The 24,920-nt window shown below is 37.2% G+C and overlaps 1 protein-coding gene and 1 pseudogene across 2 annotated transcripts in view; both read left to right on the top strand.

The window, feature by feature from the left end:
* Positions 1 to 21,014, top strand: part of LOC114271160 (putative disease resistance RPP13-like protein 1) — a 131,877-nt gene extending 110,863 nt beyond the window's left edge. The window contains exons 2-3 of the mRNA XM_082907491.1: positions 20,363 to 20,553; positions 20,645 to 21,014. The gene's annotated coding sequence lies outside the window, so the exon portion shown is untranslated. The remainder of the gene's footprint in view (positions 1 to 20,362; positions 20,554 to 20,644) is intronic.
* LOC114322766 (putative disease resistance RPP13-like protein 1 pseudogene) lies at positions 12,195 to 14,060 on the top strand (annotated as a pseudogene). The gene has a single exon (XR_014353371.1). The product of XR_014353371.1 is annotated as a putative disease resistance RPP13-like protein 1 pseudogene (transcript).
* Positions 21,015 to 24,920: the final 3,906 nt, after the last annotated feature.

Below are 24,920 nucleotides of genomic sequence, written 5' to 3'. Positions count from 1 at the left end.
CTCATTTACACATTAAGCCCTTGGCTTGAATTTACATGTAATACATCAAAAATAAAGCGACAAAGTGTGTCCGCCTCTAGCCTCCCAAGCTATGTCCTTGGAGGTGGCATGCTACCTGTACCTGAAAATGATATTCCCATATAGGGTGAGCCACAGCCTAGTAGAAACATACTAAACCAAATATGAACAATGACTAAAAGATTAGCAGTTGATAGATGGTCAACACTGATACTTTCCCTTATCACACTTTATGTTTTCATGACATACAAGTTCATATTACAACTCATTTTCCAATTCCTTTTCAATTCTCAAATTACAACCATGGCTCAGAACCTGGCCAAACAACTCATATGAGACAATAACTCATATCAAACACTTCCCATTTCATATTAGATAAGCATACTAGCTATGTCACACAACAACAGATAAGCATACAAGCTATATCATCACTTCCACAGATATGCATATGAGCACTATCACACTTCCAATGACAAGCATATGAGCTCTGTCAACACATTAATAGATAAGCATATGAGCTCTATCTATGGAGTCCATCCCCTATCTCCTCCCAACACATCCGGTTTAGAGGTCCATCCCCTATCTTCCCCTAAACCGTGGAGTACATCCCCTATCTCCTCCAACACAACACAATGCATATAAACAACAATTATACACATCATCACACAATACATAAATTTAATGTATTCTTTCAATCGTCAATCTCGATGACACATTCTAGTGATTAGTTACAGTTTGCCTAATCATCATGCATTGTCTACAACAATCACGACTATCCTCCACCGATAGCCCAAAGCAGTTATTTCTATACAGAAAATAAATGCAACAATGGATATATATAATCAACATTTCAACTAGGTGAGTGATAAATAATCCAACTACACCCTTTAACCCCTTTCCTTTTCAATTTCCACATTCTCAATTCAATTCCTCATTCCCGACAATTAATTATACAAATTAATCAATCAATGTAATTAGGTCATTCTCCATAATTAACATTCCAACCCTTAGGTCCCATTTTCATCAATGATTCAACATTTATTCCATTTCTCTATGCCAAACATGCATTTAGGTTTATTATAAATAAAACCCCAACTTTTGTAAAAATAACACAAAAGCCCTAAACCCTCACAAAATTACCAAACCAACCCCAACATCTCAAAATACTAAAATTTAAAGACAAAATTCATAGAGAGGAGTAGGATATCCCTACCTCAAATTCGGAGCTCCAAGGGAGAAGATGACAAAACCCAACGTGCTCCAATTCCTGAAATTTTCAGATTAAAATGTAGCCCTCGACGATCAACAACCTTTTTGTAAAGGCCAAAGATGAGCAAATCACTCCTACTAGATCAAAACCTAGAGAGAAGGTAGAGTTCTAGAGTGAGAGGCTTAACAATGGTGTTTTTGGAAAAGTAGGAGAGAGAAGAGAAAGTGAAAAAGTGATTTGAAAAGTCAAAACTCGGAACTTAAACCCAGTCGCCCCGCTCGAGCGTCAAACACCCCGCTCGAGCATCAACCATCCCGCTCGAGCGGCGGATGCACACTCCCAGAACTTTTACAGAACCAGGTCTCCGCTCGAGCTTCCAACTCCCCGCTCGAGCGTCACTCACACAATACCGCTCGAGCGGCCAATCCCACGCTCGAGCGTCCAACTCTGCACAGGAAATACTGGATGGGTGCAATTCCCGCTCGAGCGCCAAAACCCCCGCTGGAGCGGACATGTCAAAATCTGGGCAACTAGTTTTGGTTTCTAAACTCAACCAACTCGTAACAAACCTGCCCAACACATCCCATAACTCATATATTAAGTAAAAAAGGATGTAAACAAGATAATAAACAACTACCAACATCCACGGACACATGTCCGGATCACTGTATAACAAGGGTAAACCTGGGATCGCTATAACCTCCCCCCCTTAAAGAATTTCGTCCCCGAAATTAAGCACAAGTTTTCAAAAACAGGTTTTTCCTCCATTTTAAACAATGTTACATTTTAACATTCAACAATTCGACCCATTACCGGTCATCCCATCCCTTTAACAAGGGGCATTTCACAATATGTAAACACATATGTACTTTCAACATGCATCAACATTACACATTTCCTTTCCAATTTCAACAATATATTCTACATATATAATGTTACATTCAACTTCCATATGAGGCAAGTTCCAAAGCATTCTTCCGATAAACCAAAATATTTTCAATGTTTCACAACTTAAGACATATATAAAAGCTCTTAAGTTCAACAATAGTTCAAAATCTAAATACAAGATTACATATCAACAAACATGTCCGGATATTTCTCACGGACTTCCAAATCACGTTCCCAAGTGGCCTCCTCCACTCCGTGATGTTTCCATAAGACTTTCACCAAAGGAATGGTCTTGCCACGCAGGACCTAATCCCGCCTATCCAAGACCCGAACCGGTCTCTCCTCATACGAGGCATCCTCATCTACCTCTAAATCGGTCCAATCCAATACATGTGATGGATCTGGCTCGTACTTCCGAAGCATACTCACATGAAACACGTCATGAACTCCGGACAACTGTGGCGGTAAAGCTAATCGATAAGCAACCTCGCCGATCCTCCCAAGGATCTCAAAAGGACCAATAAACCGAGGGGATAACTTCCCACTCTTCCCAAACCTCATCAAACCTCGCCTAGGTGATATCTTCAGAAAGACATGATCACCTACCTCAAACGCTAAAGGCCTCCTCCTACGGTCAGCATAAGATTTCTGACGACTCTGGGCTGTAACAAGCCTCCTACGGATAAGCTCAACTTTCTCCGTCGTTTCTCTCACCAACTCTGGGCCCAACAAAGGTGCATCACCCACCTCGGCCCAACAAACTGGAGACCTACACGGTCGGCCATACAAGGCCTCAAACGGTGCCATACCGATACTAGATTGAAAACTGTTGTTGTAGGCAAACTCTACCAATGGCAAGTGCCTCTCTCACGTCCCCCTAAAGTCAAGGACACAACCTCGAAGCATATCCTCAAGGATCTGAATAGTACGCTCGGACTGCCCGTCAGTCTGGGGATGATAAGCCATACTGAAGGTCAACTTAGTGCCCAAGGCACTCTGCAAACTCTGCCACAACCTAGCAGTAAAACGAGGATCTCTATCTGAGACAATCGTCACTGGGACCCCGTGCAATCTCACTATGTCCCGAATATACAAGTCGGCAAGATGATCTACCGAATCTCTCACGCACATAGGAATGAAGTGCGCCGACTTAGTCAACCGGTCTACAATCACCCAAATAGCATCACTACCCCGCTGAGTCCTCGGAAGACCTACAACGAAGTCCATAGTGACATGCTCCCACTTCCACTCGGCAATAGGCAAGGGTTGCAACAAACCCGCTGGCCTCTGATGCTCGGCCTTCACTTGCTGGCAAGTAAGGCACTTCGATACGAAAACAGCCACATCTCTCTTCATACCCCGCCACCAAAACTGGCGACCCAAATCCCGATACATCTTGGTGCCTCCCAGATGTACCGCAAGACGTGAATGGTGAAACTCTCAGAGTACTTCCTCTCGGCAAGACTCCGGCACAAACAAACGGTCTCGGTATCTCACACTCAGGTCGGGATACACCGTCAAACCCTTCTCAACTTTCCCACTGAAGATTTTCTCTCGGAGGGATTCTACCTTAAGGTCACATCTCTGTGCCTCTAACACTCTAGTCACAAGTGTAGGCTGCGCGACAACGGAAAACAAGGCCGCACCCCCAACAGATTCGCCCAGTAACAAATCAAACTCGCCAAGTGCTCCCAACATCTCCCATTCTCAGATGGCAATACAAGCTACATCACTAATGGATTTCCTACTAAGGGCATCGGCTACAACATTGGCCTTTCCCGGATGATAGTGCAACTCAAAATCATAGTCCTCGATGAACTCCATCCATTTCCTCTGCCTCAAATTCAAGTCTCTCTGTGTGAACAGATACTTCAAACTCTTGTGGTCTGAGAACACCTCGAATCTCTCACCATAAAGGTAGTGCCTCTAGATTTTCAAGGCAAAGATCACGGCCGCTAACTCTAGGTCGTGTGTAGGGTAATTCTTCTTGTGTATTTTCAACTGACGTGAGCCATAAGCTACTACTTTCCCCTCTTGCACCAACACACAACCTAAACCCTCTCGTGAGGCATCGCAATAAACTGCATAACCCAACCCTCTCTCCGGAATAATCAACACCGGAGCGGTGGTCAATCTAACTTTCAGCTCTTGGAACGACTTTTCACAAGTCTCACTTCACACAAACTTGACTCCCTTTCGAGTCAGCCTAGTCAACGTGACGCTAACCTGGAGAAATCTTTCACAAACCGGCGGTAATACCCAGCTAATCCCAGAAAACTGCGGATCTCAAACACACTCTTGGGCTGTGCCCAATCCTGCACTGCCTCTACCTTGGATGTATCAACAGGCACTCTTACCTCGGATACCACGTGGCCTAAGAATTTGACTTCCCTCAGCCAGAACTCACACTTCCCAAACTTGGCGTACAGCCTATGGGCTCTAAGCAACTCAAGCACCACTCTCAAGTGTTCCTCGTGCTCCTTCTCAGAAGGCGAATAAACAAGAATGTCGTCCATGAAAACGACTACAAATTGATCCAAGAATTCCCGGAAGATCCGGTTCATCAAGTCCATAAAGACTGCTGGTGCATTGGTAAGCCCGAATGGCATCACCAGAAACTCATAATGGCCATACCGCGTACGGAATGCCGTCTTAGGAACATCCTCCTCCCTGACCCTCAACTGGTGGTAACCCGATCTCAAGTCTATCTTAGAGAAACAATGGGAACCCTTCAACTGGTCAAACAAATCATCTATACGGGGCATAGGGTACTTATTCTTGACCGTAGCCCGATTCAACTTCCGGTAGTCTATACACAATCTCAAGGCACCATCTTTCTTTTTATCAAAGAGGGCTGGTGCTCCCCACGGTGAAACACTAGGGCGAACAAAACCCTTATCTAGAAATTCCTGGAGCTGAACTTTCAACTCAACCAATTCTGCTGGTGCAAAACGGTAAGGTGCCATAGAAATCGGCGCCGTGCCGGGCACTAAATCAATAGAGAACTCTATCTCTCGGTGAGGTGGCAAACTGACAAGGTCTTTGGGAAAGACATCCGAATACTCACAAACCACCCTCGGCAATACAATCTGGGTCTCATCACACTCACCGCTCTCAAAGCTAGCAAGTAGACCGCTAAGCTCACTTCGCCCTCGCGAATCATACCCCGGTGGCAAAACACTACCAACCCGGTCTCCTAAGAAATGGAACCACTCCCCGCTCAAGGTACATAACGTGACCCTCTGGCGGTAGCAATCGATAACAGCCCGGTATGACGATAGCCAGTCCATACCCAAAATAACATCAAAGCCCTTCATGGGCATGACCACAAATGGAAAAGGAAGCCTATAGTCGGCGACCTCTATATCACAACCTCTAACACCCTGTTTCAAGATCAACTCACCACTAATAGGTGACACTACACAAATAGGAGATGCTAACCGTGCTAACTCCAATTCCAAAACAGATACAAATGCAGCAGATACAAAAGAATGAGATGCACCCATGTCAATCAACACACTAGCAACTGAGTTGCAAAACAGAAAAGTACCTCTCACTACTGATGGAGCTGGTACTAAATCCTGCGCGGTAACAGCATACACGCGCCCTGTAGGCCCCTGATCTACCTGCTCACCTCTAGAAGCATACGACTGCTGCACTGATTGGGACGACGAAGCCCCCGGATTGGCCCTCGAGGCCTGCACAGACTGAGCTGGCTGAAAACCCTGCGTCTGCCTAGAACCAGACGCTCCCGAAGTAGCACTCAATTGCGGGCAATACCTCTTCAGGTGCCCAGGCTGACCACACTGAAAACAAGACAAAGGCTGGCCTCTGCCCTGACTCTGGCCCTGAGATCTAGCTGATGAAGAAGCAGCTCACTGACCCTCACCCTTCTGCGGGCAAACCGAAGACTTGTGACCCAGCTGGCCACACGCAAAACAAGTCAGGCCTCCCTGACTACCTCTCCCCGAGCCTGCACTCGGTACCGGAAAGGTCGATCTAACAACTCTTCCCTGAGACTGCTGAGGGTTAGAACCCCTTTATCTCCTGTCATCACCCTGACCATCTTGGCTCCTCTTGGAGCCTCTCTGCCCCTCATCCTCCTCCTGCATCATGAGCTCCATATGAGCTGCAGCATCCACTAGGTGTCTATACTCTCGGATGTAAGACCCACCAACTCTCAGCTTGAGGCCCCGTCTCAACTTCCGCTCAAACTCATAGCAATGGCGTTCTTCGGACGCCACCAACTCAGGTGCAAACCTGGACAAACTAGTGAAAGTGGCCTCAAACTCTGCCACAGACATACCCTGCTGATTAAGCCGGCTAAACTGATCCCTCAGCTTCTCCCTAGCCACTGCTGATAAGAACCTCTCCTGGAAAGCATTCACAAACGCCTCCCATGTACCACCAACACGAGCCTTCTCGTACTTCCACCATTGACCCGCATCTCCCTTCAGCTGGAAGGATGCCAAGGTCACTTTCAGTGCCCCGTCCTCGATGCCAAGCATCTCGAACGTCTTACTCATCTGTTCTAGCCACTCGTTAGCCTTTAGTGGCTCCTTTGGATCCCCAACAAACTCCTCCAGGTTAGACCGGAAGAACTCTCTCTTCAAGAAAGAAGGCCCTACCTCAGCTGCCTGATTCCCAGCTCTGAGTATACCCAAAGCTCCTGCTATCTCTCGTGCAAAGGCACTCATAGCCTGCTGACCCGCTGGCTCGGCCACGTTGGCCTGACCAACTCCCTCCTGTACTGCCGGAACCTCCTCCGGTAACAGTACTTCCTGCCTCGCAGGTCTACCACGCCTAGCACCTCTTCCTCGTCCTGACATCCTAATAAAGGTAATACAGAACGTTAGCACATTCACAAATGTGCCAAAACTAAACACTCACGTCCTAATGCATGGACAACTGTAATTCACTCCACGTAAGCACATAAACACATAAGCACTTACGAATTTCGTTTCCGGATAATGATAGTCCCGAGGCATTACTAGAGTTCCGGTTAGAAACAGCATTGATCAAGTGCTTTTCCAACAAGACTCCCGGAAACCCAAGGATCCAATCAACATCCTAGAAACTAAATCCCATACCCACATAGTCACATAAGCATGTTATTAATCAAACACATAGCATATGACACTACATCTAAGTCTCTATCAAGCGAGACAAACCCATTGTGATGCTAATCACTTCCCACGTATCCAAAGTATTCGAACCCGATACGCTCTGATACCAAGTTGTAACGCCCTCAAAATAACATCATTAAACCCATCAATAAAGACATGCATTGATATGTAAAAGTTTCACATTCTTTCATTTATCAGAATTTCATTACAAAAAGTATTACATGTTAACGACAAAAGCAAATGTCCTAAAGGCTTACAGCTTTCCAAGTTAATACTTGGTTACAAAAAAAGAGTACTAACTCATTTACACATTAAGCCCTTGGCTTGAATTTACATGTAATACATCAAAAATAAAGCGACAAAGTGTGTCCGCCTCTAGCCTCCCAAGCTATGTCCTTGGAGGTGGCATGCTACCTGTACCTGAAAATGATATTCCCATATAGGGTGAGCCACAGCCTAGTAGAAACATACTAAACCAAATATGAACAATGACTAAAAGATTAGCAGTTGATAGATGGTCAACACTGATACTTTCCCTTATCACACTTTATGTTTTCATGACATACAAGTTCATATTACAACTCATTTTCCAATTCATTTTCAATTCTCAAATTACAACCATGGCTCAGAACCTGGCCAAACAACTCATATGAGACAATAACTCATATCAAACACTTCCCATTTCATATTAGATAAGCATACTAGCTATGTCACACAACAACAGATAAGCATACAAGCTATATCATCACTTCCACAGATATGCATATGAGCACTATCACACTTCCAATGACAAGCATATGAGCTCTGTCAACACATTAATAGATAAGCATATGAGCTCTATCTATGGAGTCCATCCCCTATCTCCTCCCAACACATCCGGTTTAGAGGTCCATCCCCTATCTTCCCCTAAACCGTGGAGTACATCCCCTATCTCCTCCAACACAACACAATGCATATAAACAACAATTATACACATCATCACACAATACATAAATTTAATGTATTCTTTCAATCGTCAATCTCGATGACACATTCTAGTGATTAGTTACAGTTTGCCTAATCATCATGCATTGTCTACAACAATCACGACTATCCTCCACCGATAGCCCAAAGCAGTTATTTCTATACAAAAAATAAATGCAACAATGGATATATATAATCAACATTTCAACTAGGTGAGTGATAAATAATCCAACTACACCCTTTAACCCCTTTCCTTTTCAATTTCCACATTCTCAATTCAATTCCTCATTCCCAACAATTAATTATACAAATTAATCAATCAATGTAATTAGGTCATTCTCCATAATTAACATTCCAACCCTTAGGTCCCATTTTCATCAATGATTCAACATTTATTCCATTTCTCTATGCCAAACATGCATTTAGGTTTATTATAAATAAAACCCCAACTTTTGTAAAAATAACACAAAAGCCCCAAACCCTCACAAAATTACCAAACCAACCCCAACATCTCAAAATACTAAAATTTAAAGACAAAATCCATAGAGATGAGTAGGATATCCCTACCTCAAATTCGGAGCTCCAAGGGAGAAGATGACAAAACCCAACGTGCTCCAAATCCTGAAATTTTCAGATTAAAATGTAGCCCTCGACGATCAACAACCTTTTTGTAAAGGCCAAAGATGAGCAAATCACTCATACTAGATCAAAACCTAGAGAGAAGGTAGAGTTCTAGAGTGAGAGGCTTAACAATGGTGTTTTTGGAAAAGTAGGAGAGAGAAGAGAAAGTGAAAAAGTGATTTGAAAAGTCAAAACTCGGAACTTAAACCCAGTCGCCCCGCTCGAGCGTCAAACACCCCGCTCGAGCGTCAACCATCCCGCTCGAGCGGCGGATGCACACTCCCAGAACTTTTACAGAACCAGGTCTCCGCTCGAGCTTCCAACTCCCCGCTTGAGCGTCACTCACACAATACCGCTCGAGCGGCCAATCCCACGCTCGAGCGTCCAACTCTGCACAGGAAATACTGGATGGGTGCAATTCCCGCTCGAGCGCCAAAACCCCCGCTCGAGCGGACAGGTCAAAATCTGGGCAACTAGTTTTGGTTTCTAAACTCAACCAACTCGTAACAAACCTGCCCAACACATCCCATAACTCAAATATTAAGTAAAAAATGATGTAAACAAGATAATAAACAACTACCAACATCCACGGACACATGTCCGGATCACTGTATAACAAGGATAAACCCGGGATCGCTATAACCTCCCCCGAGACTGAGAATTTTAGTATTTTGTAATTTAAACCCCAAAACGATTATCCGTTACCTTGCACAAACGGAAATGGACAGAAGGGCACATTGAAATACGGATAGAACTCTAAGATTTAATTTGTCAAAATTGAAACACTGTGATTTAAAATTAAAAACATGTGAAATCTTGAGGTTATCTTTGTAATTAACCCTTTTTTTTTCTTGCACTATTTGATATTCACAAACGGAAAGAAGAATGAAAGTAGTGACAAAGAAGAAAGTGGGTCTCACATGGAAAGAAGAAAGTAGTGACAAAGCAATTACCAATAAAAAAATTTAAAAAAAAATAGTGAAAAAAAGCATTAAGCAAGTCTCTCTCTTAGAAATTATAGCAAATTAATGGTGTCTATTTTGTATGTGGCCCATGACCTTTTTTGCAATTTCTCAGTCATTTTTGTACATTTCACTAGCAAATTCTCAAGTTTAGAAAAAAAATTACGTTTTCAGGTAATTAACTTTAATATAAAGAGAGTAGTGACAAAGCACTTACCAATAAATAGATATTAAAAAAAAAAAAAAAAACATTTTGCAAGTCTCTTCCCTAAAAAATTATAACAATGGTGTCTATTTTATATGTGCCCTATAATCTTTCTTCGTAGTTTCTCAATCATTTGTCTACATGTCACTAGAAAATTCTCAAGTTCAAAATATATATATATATATATATATATATTTTCAGATAATTAACTTTAATAGAGGGAGAGTAGACATAATAATAGTTAAGATTTTTGCTAAGTTGATGTAAATTTTAAAAAAAAACTGTCTGATTATATTTTTGTTTTCAATTATGTTGATAAAAAATATTCAATTAATACTAATATTATTCACTTTTTTTTTTTGTTCGTATAAATTAAAATTTAAAATTTACAATACTTGTTTTTGATGAAAAGTTACATATATTTTTATTCTCTAAAATTTAAATTCTGAATCTGCTCCTGATTAAAGATCCTGTCAAATAATTGGACCATTTTACATTTTCGTTTGGTAAAAAAAAAAGAAAAAGAAAATCAGAAGTTGATATGAAAATTTTGTTTAATAAACTGTTTTTTATAATTTCTTTTGGGAATAATCCTTTTTTATAGTGAAATTAAAAGATCCTTCCAATAAAAAATGAACTTTCTTATTTTGATAATACAAAATCATTAGATAAAAATTTGTGAATTTTGACACTTTTTTTCACAAAGATTAATTTGAAGCTAATCAAACCAAATCAAACCATATCAAATCTTAAGGCTTATTACTCATTACAATAAGAAAATAAACATGTGCAAATTTTAACCACTAATTTTTATAGTTTTGGTGTCATTTCGATCTTTATAATTTTAATTAATTTAATTTCGATCTTAATTTTTTTATTATCTCAATTTAACCTAATTGACTGCAACCATTAACCTTTTTTTTTAAAAAAAAAAATTATGAAAAGTACATACATGAGTAGCATGAGTTACACTTTTAAAAATAAAATTATAAATTTTTTTAACTGAGTCAATCTCAATCGTATGAATAACGATTTTACTTCAAAAATACTAATTGGCATTATTAATTGAATTAAATTAATATAAAATTTAAAATCAAATCAATTAAAAATATATGAATCAAAATAATATATGAGACAAAATACAAAAACTACCAATTTAAGTTAATTTTACCCACTAAACATTACCACTTTCCCTGTCTTGATTCCACGGAAGATCCAAAGCTACCGATTGGCAAGCTATCAACTTGAAACCAAAGAGGAGAAAATAAAACAAAAACAATAAAATCAAGTCAATTCGATTGTAAAAAAGAATTTATTTATTTATTTATATTTTTTTAATGATTGTCAAACAAATCTTCACAAAAATAATAAAAAATAAAAAATTTAGCCCTCGATCTGTATTGAAGAGTATTGTTCGAACACATAGAGTTCATTACAAGTTTCATTATAATAATCTAAACCGTCCGTTTTTTATTTTAAATTTTTCATTATTTAATGTTTTTAGAGTACTACTTTACATTATTCATGTTAGAATACTTGTCCAATTATCTCTTACAAAAGAGAAAAAAAAATTAATTAAATTGTAAATTAAATCATTTGTCTCTGTAATTTAAGAAAAGTGTCATTTTAGTTATTGTAATTTTAATTTGAATATTTTGGTTCATCAAATGTTGTTAACAATTGAAACAGAAAAAATTAAGTGCAAAATTAGAAAAATTAAAATAAAATTCAAAACAAATTATAAGAATCAATAATATAATAAATATATTACACTGATGTCCTTATAATTGATTTTAAATTTTACTTTAGTTCCTCTTTTATTTTACTCATAGTATTTTTTCATTTTAAATTTAAACAAAATTGAAAATGTATTAACCAAAACCCAATATTGTTGGGTAAAGATTGAAAAACTTTTAAGGCCACACTCAACCAACTGAGAAAAATCATGATTGAGATATAAATTCCTTTAAAAATATATTAAAAAATAATTGGGTCCTACCTACGGACTTGAGTTCTTTTATTTTTTTAATTAATCTATATGTTGTTTTCACAGAGGGACCGGGAGCCAATAAAAGAAGACGCCATTTTTGACTTTATTCTCAGCAATCAATAATGTAATATAATATTTGGATTCTTTCCACTAACAATAATATAATATTTGGTGTAATATAATATTTGGATTCTTTCCACTAACAATAATATAATATTTGGGTTCTTTTATTTTGAGTATTTTATTTTTATTTTTAATTTATATGTTTCGCAGAGGGACAGGAGCCAATGAAAGGAGACTCCACTTTTGACTTCTTCTCAGCATTCAATAATTTCTTCTTCTTCTTCTCACAATAATATAGCCATCTTTGAGACTGCTTAAAACTTTTTTAACTGAAAAAAAACTCAACAACCTCTTTGCTTTGCTTCACTTCTGATCTGCTGGTTTTTTCCTTCTGTAATCGAAAACAATGCCTATGGCAGAGATCTTTCTCTCTGCCTTCGTCAAATTGCTGTTTGAGAAGATGTCCTCTTTTGCGTCCTCCAAATTACCCACCTTTGAAGGTATTGGTACCCAGCTGACTAATTGGACCAATATGCTGTCGCAAATTGAAGCTCTTCTGATTGACGCGGAGGAGAAGCAACTGACCGATCGACCCGTGAACCTGTGGCTCGACGATCTCCAGGATCTGGCATATGATTTGGATGATTTAGTGGATGAGTTCGCCACCAAAGCTTTGCGACACAAGCTCAAGGCAAAGCCGCCCCAAGCTAGTTCCAGCAAGGTATGGAATCACATCCTTAATTTCAAGCCAAGAGATGTCATGTTTAATTTGAAAATGAAGTCCAAGATTGAGGAGATCAATACCAGATTGCACAATAGTTTTGAACAATGTTCAAAACTTAATTTGGTTAAGATTGTTGGAACCACCCCTACACCTACGACTAAGACTTGGCAAAGACCAGACTCTACATCTTTATTTGATGAACCTTGCATTTATGGCCGAGAACATGATCAAAGAAAGATAATTGAGTTGCTCCTAAGGGGGGATGAATCAAGTCATAACAACATTGGTGTAATTCCCATTGTGGGTATGGGTGGGATTGGCAAGACCACCCTTGCTCAGATGGTATACAACGATGAAACTGTGCAGAAGCATTTCCATCTGAAAGCCTGGGTCTGTGTGTCAGATGAGTTCGACATTATGAGAATAACAAAAGCAATTCTTCAGTCAGTGACTTTCCAGACATTTAGTTTTAATAACTTGGACCAAGTTCAAGTTCAACTAAAGCAGTCTTTGGCTGGAAAGAAGTTCTTAATTGTTTTAGACGATATTTGGAACAAAAAATACAGTGACTGGAATGTTTTGAAGAAACCTTTCAATGATGGAGCCAAAGGGAGTAAAGTTGTGGTGACTACACGTGACAGAGAAGCTGCAGGAATGATGACAACTGTTCAACTTCATGACGTTAAGTTCCTATCAAAGGAGGATTGTTGGTCATTGTTTGCACAACATGCTTTTGCGATTACAAGCATTGATGCAAATCCAAAATTGGTGTCAATTGGTAAGGAAATTGTGGAGAAATGTAAAGGTTTGCCTCTGGCTGCTAGGACAGTCGGTGGCCTTTTACGCAACAAAGTACGAGATGAGGAATGGGAAGACGTATTGCATAGTAAAATATGGGATTTACCACAAGAAAGTGACATCCTTCCAGCTTTGAGGTTAAGTTACCATCATCAACCTTCAAATTTGAAGCAGTGCTTTGCATACTGCTCCATAATACCCAACGACTACGAATTTGAGGAAGAGGAGTTGGTCTTGTTGTGGATGGCAGAGGGTTTCATTCAAAAACAAAGAAAGAAACAAATGGAAGATGTTGGAGGTGAGTACTTCCGAGAATTGTTGTCAAGGTCTTTTTTCCAACCATCAAGTACCAGTAAAAGCTCTAAATTTGTGATGTATGACCTCATCAATGATTTGGCTCAGGTTGTTGCAAGAGATACTTGTTTAAGATTGGATGATAAATTTAAAGATTAGGAGCAGTACCGAAATCTAAAGAAAGTTCGACATTCATCCCACATGCAAAACTACTTTGAGGGTATGAAAGAATTTGATATCTTTGACAAAGCCATGCACTTATGAACTTTCTTACCATTTAACAGACAAAATGTTCTGTGTTATTTGGCAAGCAATGTTCCCCTTAATCTATTGCCAAAGCTAAGACGCTTGAGGGTGCTCAATATGAGTAGATACCGCATCACAGAAGTTCCAAATTCGGTTGGAGATTTGAAACATCTACGGTATCTTAGCCTATCCCACACCTCCATTGAAGAATTACCTGAATCACTAGGCTCTCTTTACAATCTACAAACATTGATGTTAAGAGAATGTACAAAATTGAAAAAGTTGCCAACAAACTTGGGAAGCCTAATTGACCTACGTCATCTCGATACTACAAATGCACATTCCTTAAAAGAAATGCCACTGGGAATAGGTAAGTTGGCTAGTCTTCAAACACTGTCCAATTTCATTGTTACTAAAAACAATGGGCATCAGTTAAGAGAGTAGGGGAACTTAATTTATCTTCGGGGGAAGCTTTGCCTATCTGGGTTACATAACGTGGTCGTTCCATTAGATGCAAGGGAGGCGAATTTAAATGATAAGAAGGGGTTAGATGTGTTATCAATGGAATGGAGTGTTAACTCAGATAATTCACAAGATGGAAGAGTTGAAACAGAAGTGCTTGACATGCTACAACCTCACAAAGATTTAAAAGAGCTCCATATCAAAGGCTACCTTGGTACAGGATTTCCGACTTGGATAGGAGATCCTCTGTTCTCTAATATGGTTGACCTAAGTTTAGATAATTGTGGAAATTGTGTATCCTTGCCACCACTCGGACAACTACCCTCGCTCAAAAAGCTTTACATTAAAGGAATGAGTGTACTAAAACATGTTGATCATGAGTTTTACGGGCAGGTTAGTGCCAATCCTTTTCAATTACTGGAGACTCTAAGCTTTAAGGATATGCCGGAATGGGAGTATTGGTATACTTTTGAAGATGATAAGGAAGTTGAACCATTTACTCATGTTAGTGAGCTCTCCATCAAAAATTGTCCTAAACTTGTTGGAATGTTGCCAAGTGATCTACCTTGTTTGAATAATCTAAAGATTACAAAGTGCCCGCAATTGCTAGTTGAAGTTTCTAGGGTTGTCTACCCGTTACTCACCTCTATAGCTATGAATGACGTTCCTCTAACAAGCCTTCAAGCGGTCCTTGAGATGAGGAGTATGGTTGATGATGAAGTGATATCGGCCAATGCAAAGTCTAAGCACCCGATTTCAATAACTTCCTTAAGCATTGGGATGATTAAGAAACTCGAGCTCTTGCCGAAATGGGTCACTCATGGGTTGATGAAACTCGAAGCATTGGAGATCACAAGCTGTGAAGAACTCAAGACATTGTGGAAGAACGAGGAGAGAGTGCAACACAGTCTCCCTGCATTCCGGCGTTTGAAAATTGAAAGCTGCCCCCAGCTTGTTGCATTGTTTGAAGAAGATGAGGATGAAGACAACAAAGGGCAACATGAGCTGCAGCAGCAACAAGAGGGACTCCCCTGCATAGTGAGGAGGCTTGAGCATCTAACAATAGATAATTGTGAAAAGCTGGAGATACTGCCACAGCTGCTACATAGCTTCACTTTTCTTGGAGAGTTGTATGTCTATAAGTGTCCGAGTCTCAGCTCTTTTCCAGAGACAGGTTTTCCGTGCACGCTGAAAACACTCAAGATACGTGATTGTGAGGCTCTGCAATCCTTATTCGGGTGGTTAACACTGATTAATGACAGCAATCTTCAAGTGTTAGAAGTTGCTAATTGTCCATCCCTCACATGCTTGATATCGTGCAGAGGTGGGGGGCTACCACCCACACTCAAAGAGCTTCAGATTTGGGGGTGTAGAAAGTTGGAGGCACTGCTAGTAGTAGAGGAGGGGATGGAAATTACCTGTCCATCTCTTGAGTTTGTTTGGATCAGGGATTGTGATAGGCTCAAATACTTGCCAGATGCCCTTCCTAATAATAATAATAATCTCAGGAATCTCAGTGGATTGTACTTGTATGGGTGTAAGAATTTGGAGTACATTCCGGAAGGATGGTTCCACTCCGCAACAAATCTGGCAGATTTGAGTATCATGGGATGCAAAAAACTCAAGGCCCTACCACACGGATTGCAGAGCATCAACTACCTCACTTCTCTTCAATCACTGGGGATGAATATTTCACAATGGAACAACAACTTCAAGAAGATTGGTTTGCACAGTTTATCCTCTCTTACATCATTGTGGATTCAAGGACACATCATTGTGGATGAAGAAGAAGAAGAAGAAGGTGTAGCGGGGTCCAGCTTTCCGATAGATGGGAATTTGCTGCCCACCTCTCTGATCTTTCTTTGGGTCTGGGATTTCCGAAATCTGGAGAAGCTATCTTCTAAGTTGTTTCAAAACCTGGCCTCCCTTGTATCTCTTTCTATCTGCGGTTGCCCTAGGCTCAAATCTTTACTAGTGCAAAGGCTGCCTCCCTCACTTATGAGTTTGGTGATCCAGCGTTGTCCCAGACTAACAGGGAAGTATGAAAAGGGGAAAGGCAAATATTGGCCCCACTTAGCTCACATACCTGATGTTCGATGTTGATGAGTGATGAGCTCTGTTGTGGAGTTTCCCACCGCAATTTTTACAAGCACTCAAATTGCCAGGTATCAAAACATAAACTAATTTTATAAATATAAACATTTAAAAAATATATTCAGATTTTAAAAACAAAAAATCATATGAAAAACAATAAGTGTTTTTTGTGTTTATTTTTTTACTTTTACAGATTTTAAAAAACTTAATCAAACAATCTAATTGATAGTAAAGATTTCCAGCATTACTAATTTTTAATGTCTTTTTGCTTATTGATTTTCATTTTTTTTTTTTTTGAATGAGGGATCGCTGAAGTATGCAGTACACCATATTTTCAAGTTAATCGAATTTTTTTGGATAAGCAAGTTATTTGCAAATTCATATAAAAATTTAAAATAAAATGAATTTGTATTTTCAATTAATAAAAAATATTTTTGAAAATAATGAAAAAAATATGTTAAATTTAAATTTGGAGGACCATTATGAAATGAGTAAATAATTTTTAAAATTTTGTTTGGTTTTGGAGTTTTCAAAAAAAGTTTTAAAATTTTTAATTCGTACTTTTTAATATATTGGCTAATTTGTTTTATTTTTTTAATTTTTTAGATGCATCTAATCTTCATATACTTAAAATTTTTTAAAAAATTAAAAAATCTTCAAAAAATTTAATAAATACAAAATACATACAAAAATGTATTAAATTTGTATATTTGTTAATATTTAGTGATTTTTTAAACAATTTTTTTCATAAATTTTATATGTTTTAGGTGTATTTAGATTGAGTGGATCTAAAAACTTGAAAAACATTGATTAAATACTTAAAAAGTTCACTAAAAATAATAAAATACAGATTGAAATTTAAAAACTATTTTTAAAAACTCCAAAACCAAACAGAGTTTTAAAAATTATTTGAGATTCTAAAAACTAAATGAGTTTTGGATTTTCAAATTTCTGAAAACTATTTTTAGAATATACAGCCAAACAAATTTTTAGAAAATTATCTTTCAAAATTGATTATGAAAACTAAACCTTAGTTATAGCGATCCCGGTTGTCCCTTTTCTGTTTTGTTGTGTTCCGGACTTGGTTCCGTGAAGTTGGTAGTTGTATCTATCTTGTTGTCGTCCTTTAATTCTGCTTGATTGAGTTTTAGGATGTTTTGGGCAGGGTTGTTACAGGTTGGCTAGGCCTTGGTTTCAATTCCTTGTTGCCCAATTTTTAAGCGTTCCGCTCGAGCGGGTCTTCTTGCGCTCGAGCGGGGATTGCACACTTCCAGTTTTTCGTGTCCCTACAAAACTTCTGCATGTGTGATTTCTACGCTCGAGCGGGTTTCTTTACGCTCGAGCGGGTTTGTTGACGCTCGAGCGGGTAGTGCCTTTTTGGTGTAAGTTCTGGGAGGGGGAAATCTATGCTCGAGCGGACTGGTTTCGCGCTCGAGCGGATGTGCTTTATTCTTGTGTCTTGGCGCTCGAGCGGGTCTTATTGCGCTCGAGCGGACCTAGTTTTTGTTCTTGACGCTCGAGCGTTGTGTTTTCCGCTCGAGCGGGAATGTCGTATATCAGTTGGCTGTGAGACAGTTTTAAATTACTTTTTCTCATCCTTTCTCTCTCTTACTTTTCTGAAAAAGCCATTTGAGAGCCTCTCTCTCTAAAACCTTGCCTTCTCTCTAGATTTTGATCTAGCTAGGGTGTTTTCCTCACCTTTGGCCTTTATAAAAGAGTTGTTGATCGTCGAGGGCTATCTTTTGATCCGAAAAACTCGTGGTTTGGAGCAAGTTCGTTTTCATCATCCTCTTCATTGGGTGTCATCTTTTGAGGTAGGGATTCCTACTCACTCTTATGGTATTTGACCTAGATTTTTAGTTGTTTTGGTAGAGTGTTGAATTTGGGAAATTTTGGGACTTAGGGTTTCAAAATGTGTAAAAAGGGTTTTGTGATTTTGGGCTTATAACTTGTATTTTGGGTCTCAAAGTGATGATATAGTTGTTGGTTGTTGATATTAGGCCATTGGGTCAATATTGGGAAATGGGGTAGAAAACCCTAATTTGTTGTATAAATTAATTGGCATAATTAATTTGGGAAAATTGTAAACTTTTGGAATTGAGTTGGAAATAATGAAATCGGTTCATTATATGGTTGAATAGTGGAGTTAGATTTATTAATCGCTCACTTTTGAAAACATCGATATTTTATCTATTGGGAGCTTTTATTATCTGTTTAGAAATAATTGCTTGGGCTACTAGTGGAGGGTAGTTTTGATTGTTGTAGACAATGCATGATGATTAGGCAAACTAAAACTAATCAATTGGATATGTCATTGAGTATGGCGGTTGATAGAATACATTAACGTTATGTATTGATTGATTGTGTATATGACCTTTGTGTATATATGCATTGTGTGTGTGTGGGAGGAGATAGGGGATGTACTCCACGGTTTAGGGAAAGTTAGGGGATGAACCTCTAAACCGGATATTGTTTGGGAGGAGATAGGGGATGGACTCCACTGATACAGCTCATATGCTTGTCAGATAATGTGATGATAGAGCTCATATGCTTATCCTTGGAAGTGTTGATACAGCTCATATGCTTGTCATTGGAAGTGTTGATATTGCTAATATGCATATCTGTTGAAATGTGGAAACAACTTGTATGCTTATCCGTTGAGATGTTGATACAACTAATATGTTTATGTATTGTAAAATGGGAAATGTTTAATATGAGTCAGTGTCTCATATAAGTGGTTGGCCAGGTTCTGAGCCATTGATGTAAATTGTGAAATTGATAAGAAATGAAAACTGAAATGAAACATGAACTTAGTGATCATGAAGTGGAAATGGATTATGAATTGGTTTATGAAAGTTGAACATTTATCAATTGCTAATGTCTTAGTCATTGCTCATACTGTGTTTAGCATATCTCTACTGGGCGTTGGCTCACCCTTTATGGGACATTATTTTCAGGTACAGGTAGTATGCCACCTCCAAGGACATAGTTTGGTGGATGATGATGAGAGTTGAAGACTCTTTCTTTTGTTTATTTTGATGTATTATATGTAAATTCAAGCCAAGGGCTTAATATGTATTGAGTTAGTACTCTCCTTTTGTAACCAAGTGTTAACTTGGAAGGCTGTAAGCCCTTAGGGCATTTGCTTTTGTTGTTAACATGTAATACAGTTGTAAGAATTATTCTGATGAATAGAAATGGTTGATTTCCATTGTATCAATGCATGTCTAAAATGTTGGTTTAATGTTATTTTTTTGAGGGCGTTACATTAGTTTTTTGGGTTTTCTGAGCTAGTCATCAACGAAATATTTTTGTATTTGTTAAGTTGTTGCCTGTATACTAAAGTTAGATTGAAAGTGATTAAGTTGGTACAAATTCTTGTTGAAGGGAGAATTTTTTGGCTGGTCAAATGAGGGTAATGTTAAAAAAAAAAAAAAAAAGGAAAGAGAATGAAACGCTGCGATGTAAGTAGTTTGCAAATGCTTAGAAAAATTAAACAAATTTTTTGTTGTTGTAATTAAAAAGTTACAAACAAATATATGCATATCAGGTGTCCAAATTTCATTTTGGTGAGTTGTTCTAATAAATATGAAAACTGAAAGCAATTTTAATTTTATACCTGGAGTTTTTACATTTTTTGTATGAAAAGAATTCAGAGTATTAAGTTTTATCAATTTATAAGGGATTATTTGATACAGAAATGTGCTTTCAAGGATTTGAATACAAAGAAAGGCTTTTTCCGATAGATTTCCTCATCTGCTTTTATTTTCGAGGGAACCACAACAAATGGAAGAGTTCTCATTTCTTTCCAACTTGGTGTATTTGTCCTTGGATATCCTGTCCATCCAGTGATTGTTCGTTATCCCTATGTACACTTTGAGCAATCCTGGTAAGAATTTTCTTGAGTTGAAACCATTTTGGTGTTTCCTTTTGTAATATCTTTACCTAACTTGCATCATATGGCCTTTCATTTTGTTTAGGGGAAATATAGCTTTGGGAAAGCTCATGTTTATAATGTTCATAGTTTCACAATTTCATGGAGGTATGTTGAGTGATTTTTTATTTATCTATAGTTGCATATAGTGAAAATGTAATGAGCTTGGCTTCCCCAACTATTTTTGTTTGTAAAATTTTTGGGTAGTATGGTGTATGAGGTGGCAATTCATATATATAGGTTGTCATAGTGAACCCCAATTTGCTATTTTTCTTTTGATAACTAACTCCTATTTTTCTTTTGATAACTAACTCACTCTCGCAGTTCATCAATACTGATTATTCATTAGCTTAAATGTACATGCATTTATATAATGTGTTCTTGACTATATTATAATTTAAATTTTGGTTACTAAATAACTTGTGTGTTGTAAAAAGTTGAATGAAGTCATTTATTAAATTGTACAGGTAGAGTATCTTCCTATTGTTTTACCCCTTGAAACTCAGTAGAAAAATGCTGCGCATTTTGCTCAAAGGGGGAGTCAACATTATTTTATTAATCTTTGTTGCCTTGTTGGCTTTAGTTGATATTTTAATATTGAGTATATTCTTATACATCAAAGTTTTTAATGGGCACATTACATACAATTTGTTAATTTTTTGTATATTGTTAACATGTTATGTATTTCATATGCTTAATCTCCTGAGCAATTCAGAACTAGTGGATGTTTCTTTTTTTTTTATCAGCAAAAAAAAAAAAAACCTTTATTGATGAAAAAACCAAACATGAAATGAGGTTACATCAAATAAAGGAAGGAAAGAGCAACAAGCATCATAGCAAACTAACCCAATTCAGAACTAGTGGATGTTTAACACACTGTAAATAATGTAATTGAATTTGTGTGATGTTATGTCTACTGCATTTGTGTGTAGAAGCCTACCTTTTTTTTTTCTTTTTTTGCACCCATGCTCAAAGAATCAGCAAATTGATGATTCCTAGTCTTTGGATTTCAAGTAATATTTTATATATACAAAGATCAAATTTTCGTTTCGGTGTGTTGTTTCAAATAGTACAAAAACAAAAATATCTCCGAAATATTTTATGAAATGAAGATAAAATAGAAATGTTTGGAAATATAAATTGAAATATATCTAAATGTATAAAAGCCTAATAACTGATTAATGAAACAAATTGATATTCATATAGCCATTCACGTAAAAGGATTAAAAAACTAATGTTACTATGAACTAAAAATTATTAAGTATTGTCAAATAACTCAATTTTATTAAATAAAAGTTTCCAATAAGGTCTAAAAATTTACTTAAGCAGTAGTAATAAATGATTATGAAAATTTCTAAATTTGTATAGATACAATTTACTCTTTCTGTATATCACACTATGTTTTGGTGTCTTTCACCATGTTTTGATGTGTTTCAATGAAAACACCAGAATTTTATTATTCCATCAGTGTTTTGTTGCGATCTCTTTGGAAATGGGAACATTTCGGCCATTTCAATGGAAACAAGTGAAAATTTTGTTCCTCATATATATTAAAGATAAATCCATGTTAAAAAGTTTTTCATTCATGTGTTGTCTACGTTTTTCATGTTATTTGGTTCCAAACAAATGGCATATGGTACCTATTAAAATTGGGTGTAACTGCACATGCAACAGCCCTTGTGTCTTTCATGCGCACTCTGTTAACTTATTACAATTGGAGGAATAGTTTCCTATTGTCCGTCTTTAGTTTAGGAAATTTTTCCCTTTTGTATTCTTTTAGTAGCTGTTGGTGTAGTGCCCTGATCCTTAGGGGCAGAGCCATGTATAACAAAGTTGGGTCAAGTGACCCCATTGGAAATTTGTAAATCTGAAATTATTATTCTGACTTTTTGAAAATTTTATTTTAAATGCGGTCAATCTTGTACACTAAAAAATATGAACTAATTTCATCAAGCATAGAGATTAATATATACTCATGTTACTCTTTTTTTCCTTCGAATATTTTTGTTATTATTTTTCATTTTCTTCTTTCTTTGAATTCTTTTATAGATGTTCACGTGTTACCTTCCTTATACATCACTATTATATTAATATCCAAGGCGATGATTACAGCATTATGTGACAGTTTAGGAGAGGATTTATGCTTAAATTTAAAAAATGGGGGAAAAAAGGAGAGGAGAACTTGTGGCATTAAAAAGGAATTGTCAACAAACACAATGGGTGTTGTTTTCTTCAACTAAATTAACTAAACAAACCTTATGTTCAAAGGATATATCTGAATTAAATTTGTTCAAAATTTTAATGAAGGAAATAATTATACATTCATGATTTATGGAATCAATTGTTTAACTTTATGAGCATTTATGAAATTTTAGTATTAGTGATGCAAGCGGTCATTTGTTAGATTTTTGTCAAAAATTAACTATTGTGGTTTTTGCTTTTATTATGGTATTTGTAATTTGGTAACTATAAATTACTTGATCCAGTTTTGCATATTACACAAGTTTATTAGTGTAAATTATGTATAATTGAAGGTTGATATTAGTGGTGAATTGTTTAATGGATGTTTCTAGCTCCGCAATGGTTGATTCTTAGAACTTCTTCTTTGTAATATGGAGAAGAATCTTATTTTTGTGAACTTGATGATTATCTAACAGCACACTCCATTTTGGATTTGTCTTAATTTGCCACTTGAGCTTCCTTGAGTATATATATCATTCTCTCTAAGTCATTGGTGGATATTGAGTTTTTAATCTATCAATTCATCCTTGATGGATATATGCAGACTAGCCATGCTATAGCTACCTCTCTTAATGTTACACATGAAGAAGTTATTGAAATTGAATGATTTTCATTAGATTGAAAAATCAGAGATACAGTACCTTATATACACTCCACATGTTTACAAAATATCTACCTAACAAGTTGAACTAACACTTGACTTGTTTGGTTTGTAGGGCAACATGTCTCTGGCCTGGTCTTGGATTGTTGCTGACTCTTGATTGGTTACACTAACTGTACAAACATCTCATGCCTATAGGGACATCATGCTGCTTGCAAAAGCTTCCAAGTCCAAACAGGTCACCTTTTGTGCTCCATGTGTTTTGGCTTTTATAGTTTATCTTGCTTTTAGGTTGGCAAAAATGATCTTTTACTTCATTCAAACATTCTATGAAGTGCTAGATTTCAACTGTTAAACTTAATTTGATGGCCTTTTTTACGATGGACGAAGAATATTTGATCCAGCTGCAATGATGGCATTTACATTGTCTCCTTGGGATCTCATAATGTATTAGGTGTAGGCCTTGAAGCACACCATTTAACGCTTATAATTCCTCTCTTCCAAAATAAATAAGTTGAATTAATGTTTTTATTAATGACCACTGATTAATCTATATATTATTGAATGGAGGAAGGATCACAGATTAATTTGAAAAAATAGAGGTGAAAAACGCAGCAGAGAAGTCTTGGAACAACTAATGTCCCAGTAAAAGGTCTCATATTCCTTTAGTTCTAGCAAGGAGATTTTTACATCTCAACTGGAGTCTTGAAATAGATATTTAAAATGTAAATGCAGTATTACTTCTATCTATGTTAATTGGTTTCTTTTCTACGGTTTTAGTAAACAATGAATTGTTAATTAATGGAACAAGAAAAAACAAAATACCCTGGAAATGAAATTTAAGGTTGTAATTTTGTGGGAAGAAGAGTATACATTATGTTGATGTTTGGTGTATTATGTCTGAATCATAGCACTTGACATGTACACCTTTAATCTTTAGTGAAATCAAGCACTTGACATGTAGATAAGCCAAATCAAGCAATATATCTAGCTGTCCAAATTCTTAAGCATACTTCTAGCTGCTTAACCTTGGCTGGTGACGAGTAGATTGTTTTCAAAGTAGGCATGCTGTATGGTTTTAGACTTTTCTTATGTGTGCTCTTTCCAATTTATATCAGGTAGTCGCTCTTACAATTGAATCCAAGTGTGTAGAGAACACACCATGGTTAGATTGATTACTGAAGTAAAGAAAAATACACAGATGAAAATTAAGTTGTCTGTGACCATGCAATTTGAGTTTGTAGTTTAAGTTTATTACTAGAGTTAGGACACCTCTTAGGTAGAGCTCTCATAAAAATAAATAAATAAAATTTGCATGTGAGATAGTGGATTTTTTTTTATATTATCTGTATACCCCAATCCCTAGTAGCCTTTGATGAGATCTCTCTGTTAGGAAAAAAAATTACAAATAATTAATTAATCACACATTACATTACACTGAAATTATTTTCCATTTATTAAATTTGTTGCGTAGAAAATT

The sequence above is a fragment of the Camellia sinensis genome, chromosome 2 (assembly GCF_055761805.1).
Source record: "Camellia sinensis isolate YWXY chromosome 2, ASM5576180v1, whole genome shotgun sequence".
NCBI classification, from domain to species: domain Eukaryota; kingdom Viridiplantae; phylum Streptophyta; class Magnoliopsida; order Ericales; family Theaceae; genus Camellia; species Camellia sinensis.
Note: the sequence above shows the minus strand (reverse complement) of the source record. Positions and strands in the feature narration are given on the sequence as shown.